Raw genomic sequence first — 12056 nt, 5'->3', positions numbered from 1 at the left:
TATCTTCAACAACTGCACTTACTCCCACACCTTCAATAACCACCAACACGCTGAGGAACACAGACATCTGTCTCCAGCCTAGATCTCTTTGCAGGCTCTGTTCCCACACCTCCAACTGCCTTCTGAGTACAGTTGCACGTAAATATTCACATTAAACATGTTGAAAACTGAAATCTTAGTATTTTTTTCTCCCCTAACCAGCTCTTCCTAACAGCACCTCCAACTTCTTAAGTCAAAAATTTGGAATTCATACCAAACATCTCATCATACTTCCTTCCTACCTGCCTAACCGTCAGCAATCAGTCCTATTGGTCCCAGGCTCCTTAAATCTTGTGTTTGTTTTTGCCACACCATCTCCACTGCCACACTCTTGGAACAGTCTTCCAACTGACGGCTTTGCTTTTGGTTGTCTTCCAATTTCCCTAGCACTGCCTAACTAGCCAGGTGATGCTTCAACTTTAAGCATTTCAATGGCTCCCCATACCTCTTAGAAAAGCTAAGGCCCTTAGCATGGCATAATATGAGCCACTAAAATCAGTCTCCTGCTTCCCTTTCCAGGCTCCTATTTAGCCGCAAATTCCTCCTCCCTTCCCCCACCCCACCTTATTTTCTAACCGTAATAAAGCACTTATAGTTCTGTGCTTACCAAACTGCTTCATGCCCCTACATCTTTGTGTATGCTGCTCCTCTGCTTATAACACCTCCCTCAAATCCCCTAACTCTCTCACCTGTCTGCCTGACCCATGCATCTCCTCGCTGAGTATCTCTTCTCTAAAGTCCTTCCTCATTACTGTATTTGCTATTTGGAACTTACTCTATTCTACCTGGCCCCCAGTGTACCCTTCACATATTAAGGTCCTTATAACACTTTATTGCACTTCATTAAATGTCTGTTTTCTTCTATTAAACTGCAAGATCTAGAGGATGGATACTGGATGAACAGTAAGTACTCACTGGCTTGCCGAATGAATGAAAGAATGAATAGGTAACTTCTGGCTGAGGAAAAAAGAAAAGGTTTTGTGGAGATGGCATCTGAGCTGAGGTTTGAAGCAAGACCATAATCTTAATATACAAAAGGGGTGGAGAGAATTCTAAGCAGAGGTAACAGAATGAACCTTGATTCTTGGCCAAAGAAAGTATGATGTGTGTAAAAGCATGGCAAGTACTTTTGCATGAATGCGGAGCAACAGAGATAAAATGATAAGCTGAGGTCAAAGAAAAGACTTAAGGGATTTCAAATCTATTCACATAGACAATGGGAAATCGGTATTTAAGGCAAGAGGGAGAGATCATTAGAGTTGTGCTTCAGCACATATTTTCTTGGTATAAAGACAGGCAAAAAGAGAACAATGCCAGCAGAATGCTCAATTAAGTTCCTCTAAGATTTCAGGCAAGAAATAGTATTCATCAGAAGTATTCACCAGGGTATCTGAAATGAGATAACAGAAGTGGTAACGCTAAAAGAGGTGTGGCCTGAAGAGGGCAAGAAGGACACTTTGAGTTTTTGAAGTCATCACATTTGAGACACTGACACACTGGGATTTGGGCAGAAATATGAATTCCTGAATTTTGGGTTTAATTCTGCATTCATATCGAGATAACTGAATTGTATACATTAAATAACTTTTGTGACTCTACCAGATCTAGATTATGAAGATAAAGGAGATAGCTCAAGTAAAAAGTTGTTAACCTACATTAAACAATCATTTTTAATTGTATGGTTCTCTTCAATACTCATGTGTTGATTTAGTCTTGCTTAATGGTAGGTATCATTCTGTATTATACCATATTTATATAGAACTTATCATTTTACAAAATCTTCCATATAATTTTAACAGCTATTTTTAAAGCACTGTAATCTCCCACAACAGTCTCATTTTATAGATGAAAAATCCAAGAATGAATTAAAAAATTAATGGTGGAACTTGAGTTGGAACCCAAGGTATTTGATTTTTTTCATGCAGGTCTTTTGCCACTTGCCATTGTTGACAGCTTGTTTACTTCTACTTTTACTTACTTGGTCTTTTGGTTTGAATTTCTCATGATGCTTAATACAGCTATATATACATGATGATTATTAGTAACACTAATTTCAAATCATTTCCATTATAAAAGGATGCCACTTGATTTAAGGTATCTGAGTTCCAGTCAGGAGACATGAGTGACTAGATATTAACAGGTCATCACAGAATCGAGAATGTAACATAGTTAGTTTATTCCACTCAGAGATTGGTCTGACTTTTATTCAGTGAACACAGAGGTAAGATGGCTCAAATTTCACTAAGGGTGTCCACCTGACATGTTGTTTGTTTTCCCTTAAGCAAATCAGCAGAGTAGAATCCAGGTTCTTGTCAAAGAGTATATAACCTTAAATAGTGTGCCATGTAGTGGGTCCTATCAAATTCTTCTTGAGAATTAAAATTTAGGGAATACTCTGTAATGAATAAAAGTCATCTTTACAACTTTGGATAATCTAAGTTCTATCCTTTAATTAAATTCGACCACCAGAAAGCTGCATCCTGGGAGCACATTTGTTTATCCTGCTGACAAAGTGCCTTTCCAAAACTGTGCTTTGATACTTGCTTTTGGATTTTATCAAACATCACTTAGGTATTTGCTGCAATGTACTAAGCAGTGTCTTCAACATTACTCACAGATCTTCGTATGAGATATTTTTACCATAACTTAGTAGGAGAAAACTTTGTCTTCTGTGAGGTACTATTAATAGTATATTTCCCCCTTATAAGCAGAAACTAACTTGCTTACTGTGTTTCCCTTTGTGCCATGAGATAAAGGAAGCAATAACTAAATGAGAACCTCAATCACAGCAAGTCTGTTGGTCATAACAGGTACACATTTACATTCCCTTCTATCCCTGGTTCTGAATTTTACTTAAATATCCTTTTTAACAACAGGTAAGTCAAGTCCATTGCAATAAATTATCTCAAATATTTTTAAAGAAAAGTGGATTGTAAATTATATAATAGGAGATATATATAGGCTGAATTCTGAATTTGATGTTATTTTCCTTGGTATTTATGAGATAATGATTTGTTGTTCTAAAGATATACTTAAATAGACCTGTTACTCTAGTGGGGGGAAAATAAGTTGCAAAAGCCTTTTGGTATCATAAAGGGAAAAATCACAAGTAATCTACTTTTATGTTATAAACAACCAGAGACTAAGTTTCATGCCTTTAATGTTAATAATTTGGTTTAAAAATGTGAATTCATATGGATCCATGAATAGTCTCCTATAAGACTAAATAACAATTATAAACAAGGTCACATCTCACCCCTTCTTCTTTTAATGAATACAAAATTATAATACCACTTGAAGATGGTAGAGTTATTTGTGCCCCTGCCATCATGAATAGGAGGATAAAATAGTCACCTGTGTATTATAAACCAGGAACTGTATTAAGAACTAGGGTTTAAAATTTATTAATAAGAAGAAGATAAAAACCCATTTTTACAATGTTAAATATACGTAATAGTTTGACTCGTGGTTACCAAGGGGTCACTTTTTGCAGCTAGGGAACATATCTGGGGTTATAGTACTTAGACTTAGATATTCCACAGAATTATTAGTTTTTCTAAGACTCCAATGGAAAACTGAAAATACAGTCCCCTGAACATTTTCAGATCAAAAGATATCTCCTTATGCTCTTTGAGATAACTCTAGGGTTTCAACTAAATGCTAGTTCCAGTGCTCAAGTAAAGAAAAACTATTTCCTAAAAGCTAATATTTAATATTTATGAATCATTCTATGCATTTTACATGATTTAATTTACTCAACCTTCATAAAAACTCTATGGGGTGGACACTACTGGTATGCACAATTTTACAGAGTAGTAACATTCCTAAGGCCACAAAGGCATAAGAGGCAAAGCCTAGATTTGAACCAAAGCAGTCTAACTCCAGCGCCCAAGCTTTTATATACAGTACTATATTATACTGCTGGGGAAAATTCTAACTTGATCTGCAGGGCCTCTCACGGCCACCTCTGCACAAAGGTGGGGTGACCTTCCACACAGTCAAAGATAGATTGTTGGGCTATTAGATTTTCAAAAGAATGTTAGCTCTAACACCAGTTCCTCGGGTTTCTAAAATTAATGGATCTGCCTTCACATTTCATAGGCCAATTCTGATCAAAAAACAAACCAAAAAATTTTCTCTAGAGTTCTGCAAAACTCCCAATAAGATACAGGCCTACTTTATCTGTAAGAGATATATTTAAATGATGACACCAAAATATTCAGATATTATGACTAGAGGGATAATTTTAATGTTATTTCTAATCTGACTCATGAAAATGCCAGTAAACTCTCTCCAAATGAAATATACTTCATTTTTGCCACAGAACAATTTCTTTACTCTGGATTTTAAACTTACATAGTGACCTGATGAACATAAGAAATGCCTCTAAGTCTTTTTTTTTTTTTTTCAGATGTCAAATAATCAAAATGAGACAAACATCTTAGACATCTCCCTCAGTGTTTATTTTACATTTTTAAAAAGTTTCTGTTAACCTCTGGAAGGAATAAAGTTATTTTAAAAACTTTTAACATTTATCCAATACTGTGCAATGATTCTAAGTACTATATTATTAACCATGTTCAAGGAAAATGTGATCAGATAACAACATTAAGAATTTCCTATCTATTCCTTCACGTCAGGTTTCAATTTCTAATAATATTAGTCAATCACTTGCTCAAAACATTTCTTGTCCTTAAATTGAGGGAGTTAGTTTTCCATTTATTGCTTTAAATTTTAGAAATAATTCCAATATCAGTAGATATTACAACATTAATAAGAATAAATACAACTAAGTAAGCATTTCAGGGTTAATGTTATCTCAGAAAATTTAGTTTGCATCACTTTCTACTTGTTTGTAAAAAATGTCCACTTCGTTGCTTTTATAAAAATTGTTTTATATAATATGTTAAAAATAAGGCAAAAGTAAAGGTCTGAACATACAAAAGCCTTTGCAAAATCAGAGAAAACTGTTTAATTCAGATGCTTCACAAAAATTTAAAAAGCAACACAGAAACGCTTAAATGAAACAAAGTATATAAAGTAAAAAAAAATGGATTTTCTACAACATTCCTAAGGGATTATAGGTCATTAACCATAAGGAAATTAATGAATGTTCTCAATAAAGTAGAGAAAATACTAATATATTTTGATCTATATATTTCTAAAGAGATATCAAAGCAAATAGGTTGATATCAGAAATATTAAAAAGAAGACAGTGTTAACAGTCATTGTTGTCAGGGTGATAACCCAATTACAGATCAAGTTCAGGCACGTACAGGTAATAACAATAGGGCTCTTTGTGCATTATAGCTTTAGGTCACTAACACAATTCTCAACAGAATAATAAAGACTAGTGCTATTGGTACTGTTTCTTTTTCACCCCCATCTTAATCCCTCTGAGACCAATTATGTTATGTCAGCCTCCCGGATATACCCAATTTCCATCTACCCAAGGACGCATTTTAGCACCCCAAAGTGGGTCTAATACATTAAAGTACACTATATTTTGGAGCTTTAGATATTTATACAAAATGATTAGGCATATCCAACTTGTACACCAAAGTGTCACTAGTGATTGACTTGGGGGTAAAGGGAAAGGGAAAAGAAAGTAATCTTACGCAGATATAAGGTAATGTAATGTCTACATTTCACAGCTGAAGATCATTCAGTGTCTTCTGAAAACCGTGAAAGTCTTACAGAAGTTACATGATTTTGTAGGATCCCACAGGACATGTGAAATATAGGACACCGTTTTGGATTCATGTCTTCAAGGAGCAAGTCCCCAGTGTCACTTCAGAAGCATAGGTGAACAAAGAGACTGCTTAACTATATTTTTTAAACAAAAATAGAACATTCAAAGCTTAAAGATCTAATCTTATATGGCAACTTTCAGCAAGGTGGCCAACTGATATTGTAAGTGATGAGAATATTAAATTTACTGAAACAATTTATAGGAAAGAAAATTGAACGTTATTAATAGTGTTTGAGATAACACTGTTAATTTTAATAAATAATGGCTCAATTATATATTATTGATTTTATTATATATCTCTCTCTACATTTTAAAGTAAAATATTCTTACCTTAGAATTTGATTACATGGTTGCAGAGACTGCAGAAATATTTGTACAGAATCACCTTCAGACATCATTTGTGCCATATAAAATAATGTCCTTCTTTTAAATAATCTTGGGAAAATGTATTAGAAAAAAATCCTCTAACACCAACTTAAACAACCTTGATTTATTTCCAGTAACAACTCCAGAAAATTTGCATAGATCTATTAACATTTGTAAATCTAGCAATTACAAACCAAAAATATCTGGACTGCTCAGATGAATAAAAAAGTTTTATAAACTTAATTTAACTTCAAAAATGCAAAAATAATCTCTACCTGACACTTTCTTGTTTTTTTTTTCTTATTTACATAAAGCAGTTCTTTTCATGAACTAAAACAAAGGTCATTTTTGTTACTGACTTAACTCCCTTAAAAATCTTCTTTAAATATATTCTAAATTTAAAAATAAACAAAAATTATTTATAAATATTGGGTTTGAAATCCAGTTATATTTTTAAAGTCTTCATTTAGTGATTTCCTTTCCTTAACAGTAGACATTTGAAAACAAAGTATTAGTAAAATTATGACAAACTGTAACGTTTTTTGTTCAATATATTATGGATCAACATATTTGCTATCTTGAGATACATGCTTGGTTTTTCATACTCAAATATATAGAAATAATTCCTACCCTTCTGCCATTTCCTCATTCTTTCCTTTCAATGTCACATTGCCCCTGAGTTACCATGAGCCAGAAGAGTGTTCTAAGCAAATGCCTCATCGTGCCTCTGCCCTCCAACCTGCTATGCCTCTAGGGAAGGAGATTCCAGATAAATATGGTGAGTGAAAGGATTAAGAACAGAGAGGAGAAAAATAAAGAATTAGTAAGTCTAAGAGTAAAACTCATGAAACGCTCATTCATAAAACACCTGAGTTTACTTTGGGCTCTGTTTTCCTGTAACACAAACGGGGGGATGCCATGCCGCACGGGCACCATCGCGACGTCCAATGTTTGCTCTAAACATTGTCTAGGTCTCTACTTACTAATATGTAAAATGGGAATGATGCCATTGCCCTTCTTTAACAGGAAAATTCATAATTGCGTTAAAGAAAACATGATTTCAAAAGTTGAAAAAAATTCAGTATTATAATTTTATTCAAAGCCACATAAATACGTTATATTCTCCAATAACCTGTAAATATCTGAAATCAGTTTAGTTCAATTAAAAATTTACTATTTTTGCTATTCATACATAATCAACCATAGGAAAAAAAACCTGTACTTTTTAATCCCTGTGTTCATTTTAAATACTCCAGAAAATCAACACTTTTCTTGTTTCAACAATATAGGAGATGATGCCAGAAATTCTTAAACATTTGAATGAAGCAGCAGGAAAGATATCAGGCTGCACGGCTAACCTATTCCAGGAGAAGCCAGAAAGAACCCTCCCCTGCTGCCTTCCATTTCTCTATCTTTAAAAAAAAAAAAAAAAGAGGAGAGGGACACTGTCCACCTAAGAAACAAAGTCAAAAATAATAGGAGATAAAACCAAAATATATTTATTAGCATTTACGAGGTAAAAGTTTATGATTCATTCATTCTCTATTAGTTATTTGATTGAATGTGACCTTTCAGGTTGATATTTTATGGGATAATTTTTTTGAGTAGGCTCATTACTTGATTTTTTAAAAAAACAGTTTTCTATCTGTGGGCTGGAGGTATAAAGTCATAAAATGAATAGAAATTTAATGTAAAACAACAGAGACACTAAGTAATGTGGAAACTGATCACTGGGTTAATAATTCCGATTCCAAAATACATTTTGTTGGTTTCTTCACCTACAAAAAGCATTAATGAGACTTACTAAACTATCAAGTTTTTGAAAATGTAATCAGAATATAATCACAATAACCACAAATATTGTATCCTTCAACAGTCTTTTCTTATTTATAATACATTTAAAATTACTACTAAATAAACATCTGCCATAACCACTAGTTCAGATCAGCAAGCATTGTTGTACTAACAGTCTAATTATTAAAAACATTTTAACTATCTTTCCAATGTTTGACAGGTGCTTAAATTTCCTTTTCACTCAAAGCATTATTTTTAGTATTCAATTTATCTCTATTCAATTTTCTTCAATGAAGGGCACCCTTTATCCTTCCTTCTCATTTCCATTTCTTAAACTTTCATCTGTAAACCCCGTACTCAACTTACAGAACTTTCTTCCAAATCTATCTCCTCAAACCTACCATGAGAAGAAATGTTACGCCTTTTTTTTTTGAGACTGAGTCTCACTCTGTTGCCCAGGCTGGAGTGCAGTGGCTCGGTCTCGGCTCACTGCAAGCTCCACCTCCCAGGTTCATGCCATTCTCCCGCCTCAGTCTCCCGTGTAGCTGGGACTACAGGGGACTGCCACCACACCCAGCTAATTTTTTGCATTTTTAGTAGAGATGGGGTTTCACCGTGTTAGCCAGGATGGTCTCGATCTGACCTCGTGATCCGCCCGCCTCCGCCTCCCAAAGCGCTGGGATTACAGACGCGAGCCACTGTACCCAGTCCAGAAATGTTATGCTAAAGCAACCACTGAGATACCACTGTGTCAACCTTTCTTATGACTTCTCTATTTAAATTAGGAATTTTTAATAACAAATAAAAAGTATTGAAAGAAATGAAGTATATATTTTGTTTGATATTAATGCTGACATTTTAACAGTATCAGTTAAATTTCTAAATAATTAACGATATAGCTATTTACCATTGTTTTTCAGAGTTTCATGAGACAAGTTCGTGAACAAATAGATAATTTTGATGACTATTCCAATGTCTCTCAAAGAAATTAAGTACTGAAATTGAAGGAAAACAGCATATTTATCTTATTTCCCAGTAAATGGACACCCAGCATTATAGAGAAAATGGTGCTTATATAGAATAGGAAGTAATATCAATAAAAGAAAACTATCCACGTCCTCTGACCTATCTTGTGAGTAATTTTCTGCCTTATTCTACAGAGAGTTCTTTGGAAAAGTTTCTCTCACTCATTCAATTGTCATTTATTAGTTCATCCTTTAATCTAACTCTGAGATTTCCATGCTCATTCCCTCAATCAATCAATCAATCAATCAATCAATTACTAAGGCTTTAAAAATGTGTCCCAGGCCCTAGAGATACACAGATAAGCAGCAGAGTTACTGATCCTCAAGGGCAGGAGCTTGACAGTCTGCAGGGGGAGGCATCCATGCAAGGAAGCTACTACAACATGGCATAACTGCCAAGGGAGGAGGCACTGGGGAGAGAAGAAAGGAGGTCAGGGAAAACTATGCAGGAAAACTTTATGTCCAAACTGTGTTTGAAAGGAAAAGAATGAGTTTCTTTGGTAAACAACAGGAAAAGAGGTATTTCAGAAAGAGGAAACATCATCTATAAAAGCATGAAAATTCATGGAACTTCTAGTAGAACTTGCATTGATAAGAGTTAGAGAAAGAAGAAAAGAATATCCGATGATCAATAATTCTTGAGAGATGAGCCCAGGTTAGTTTACGACGGGCCTTTTGAGTCACAATTCCTTATACCTAAGTAAATGTTTGCTTCACTGTCACCAATACCAAGTTTCATTTAAACTAACAGACATCTAAGGAAAGATATCTATCTTTTCAACCCAGGACTCGTGTTAAATATAGTAACTGCCCATTGATACATGGATGAGATCACTACTAGAAAAGGAAAAAACACAAAATACCAAAAGAAATCAGAAATAAAAATATTTAAGTAAGCCATAAAATATAGATTCCCTAATATCATTCATGTGTAGCTGAAATAAATCAATCTAGAACCCTAATTATTTGTACATACTAAGACTAGCATAATTCAAAAAAAAAAAAAAAAAAAAGATTTGACATACAGGCTTATTTTCTAAAACTTCTCATTTTTTGTTTTAATGCTTAACTGTTATATATGTTTTAGAATATAAGATAGGAAATTAAAAGAAAAATTCCAAGCTTTTAAACTCTGGGTTCTTAAATAGAATGATTATATCTAAAAATGAATTGTGTAGGGTTCCTTAGGACTCCTATCAACTGAGGCTGATTGGCAGGTATAGCTAGTATTCTCATGAAATCTTCCCGTAAAATCTTGTTTGGGCAGTAACCTTAAAAATTTGGCAGTAGTTACATAAATTTGGTAAGCTCTCAAATACATATTTGATAAGTTGATTTGCTTGTTTATTATTTTTCAAATAGTTACACAGTCTGTTATCATTGTAGCTATAAAATTAACAAAATAAACTGTCTTTTAATTAAAAGTTCACTGTTGAAAAACTCTGTACTTCACTTTTTATTGGCTCCTGTATTTTGCCATACTAACAAATTAAATGGTATTTTGGATTTTTTAAAAGATCTAAAAAGTCTACTTTATAAAAAAAAATTTGAGACATTATAGCCCTACCAAATTTGGGATTTTTGGCTACCATGAATTCTGAATAATGAGTTCCTACTTAAGGACAGAAAATATTTATTAGCACATCTGCATTTCAAAGTTCTTGTTTTGAGAACTCTTCTACATAACTAAATAAAGTAACATTGTTATACAGTCTGCATATTTTTATATTCAATTCTTTAGTAAGAATTATTTTCCACATTTACCTAGAAACTACAGCTTTCTATTTCATCGGGAATGACAACAGATTTTACCAATACGAGGAATCACACTTTTTTGGAAAGTACACCATATAATGTGTTTTGCTTTATAGCTCTTTTCGAAACTGGTAACTATATAGAGTGAAGTAAAAAGTGGAATCTATTTTCCTTTCCCAACTCTAAGACCTTCTATCTGGGCCAGACTTTGATATTTGCCCCTTGGCTGAGAATCCGCATATCCAACTTCACACTTAGCTGCAGTGAAGTAGCCCTGCAGGCAGGCCGACTTCAACGAACCACTAGTGGTATCATCATTAAAATCCTGCTGAAGGTCACCATGGTAACCGCCTGCTGAGGCTTCACTGCTGCACTCGGCATCTCCTAATCAGCTACCATGTGAAATGCAAATTCAGACAGTCTGAAAATTAGTCAAGAAGAATAGGGGATGAGGATGCAGATATGTGAAATATTCATGCGCTTCATGGAAAAAAGAAGACAGCATGAATGACACAACAAAGAAAGGCCCCTGACATTCTTGCTATCATTTTGCATTATTGTTCACACCCTACTGTATTTCCAGGCCTATAGTTCTGAAGTTGGTTTTGTGAAATGCCATATTTATAGTCTATACCCAAAATAGTAATTAAAAATGGCTAACATAATAGTATTAACATCAAATAAAGATAATACTTTTAAATCATCATCACTGCTGTGTAACAGTTTATTCTTATTACCTGAATACGAATGTTATGGAGAAAAAAACAGGCATCACCGATTATCAGTATCAAAACTACCAGAAGAAAAAGTGCCTATTATATTATAGGAACACAAATGCTTTACATGTGGTGAAAATTCTTTAGAGATATTTATTATTCAAGTTACACGAACTCAAATTTCCTTACATAATACTAAGACCCAATGCTATTCGTTTCACAATAGGAAGACTGACATGATTACCTAATAAGTGAACATTATAAGTGTTTTATATTTTTTCTTTTCTCCTTTCCATTTTCCTGAGGCAAAAAATCTGTTGCTCATGAGAAGGTGCAATGTCCTAACTCAAGACACTATTTTCTCTGGGTAGGTCCCTGATGAGTATTCCATAAAGTGCTAATATGAAACATTTTAGTTGACCTGAGATACTGCTATTCTGCATATATCCTCCTTAAATATTGGTAAAATCATGATATGTTAGGCTAAAATGGGAGATGTTTTGTTCAATGAAAGACTAGACACTGGGTAGAGCCAAAACAACTCACTTCAATGGGTTACCAAAGCAAGCAAGCATTCAGACTCAGATCTTAATAAGGTAGCCTCCTAAG

At 33.9% G+C, this 12056-nt stretch overlaps 1 protein-coding gene across 1 annotated transcript in view; it reads right to left on the bottom strand.

Moving 5' to 3' along the window:
* NEK7 (NIMA related kinase 7) overlaps positions 1-12056 on the bottom strand; it is a 149422-nt gene that overhangs the window by 6439 nt on the left and 130927 nt on the right. The window lies entirely within an intron of this gene.

Source organism: Rhinopithecus roxellana, chromosome 1 (assembly GCF_007565055.1).
Source record: "Rhinopithecus roxellana isolate Shanxi Qingling chromosome 1, ASM756505v1, whole genome shotgun sequence".
NCBI classification, from domain to species: Eukaryota; Metazoa; Chordata; class Mammalia; order Primates; family Cercopithecidae; genus Rhinopithecus; species Rhinopithecus roxellana.
The sequence above is the reverse complement of the archived record's forward strand: the minus strand, read 5'-3'. Positions and strand labels throughout refer to the sequence as shown.